Raw genomic sequence first — 444 nt, forward strand, 5'->3', positions numbered from 1 at the left:
GCAGGCAGCGACGTGCCCAGCCCGGCTGCAGCCTTGCTGGGCTCTGCCCACACGTGCCCGGCGGCAGCGGCTGGCCGCAGGCTCAGCCCCGCCGCGGAGCCGTCCCCGCTTCCCAGCGCCGGGAGCCAGCAGGTTTCGGGAGCTTCCTTACAGCCGGCGCTGGCGATGCAGCTCCACTTCAGCCTGCGCGAAAGGAGCCTTTTTAAGGCCACCCCGCCGGGGGAAGCGCCGAGGGCTGCCCGCAGCCGGCTGGCGCTCGCAGAGCATCCCGCTGCGCCACCTTAAGTGGGGAGCGAGGGAAGGGGAGAGAGCACGAGAGGGAGAAGAAACGGAGAGAGAAAAGCAACCCGGGAGGGAGGGAGGCAGGGAAGGAGGGAGGCAGGGAAGGAGGGAGGGGACGGCCGGGGCTGCGCGCCCGGCGCCTTGCGCGGAGCATCCACGGGC

Source organism: Dromaius novaehollandiae, chromosome 1 (assembly GCF_036370855.1).
Source record: "Dromaius novaehollandiae isolate bDroNov1 chromosome 1, bDroNov1.hap1, whole genome shotgun sequence".
NCBI classification, from domain to species: Eukaryota; Metazoa; Chordata; class Aves; order Casuariiformes; family Dromaiidae; genus Dromaius; species Dromaius novaehollandiae.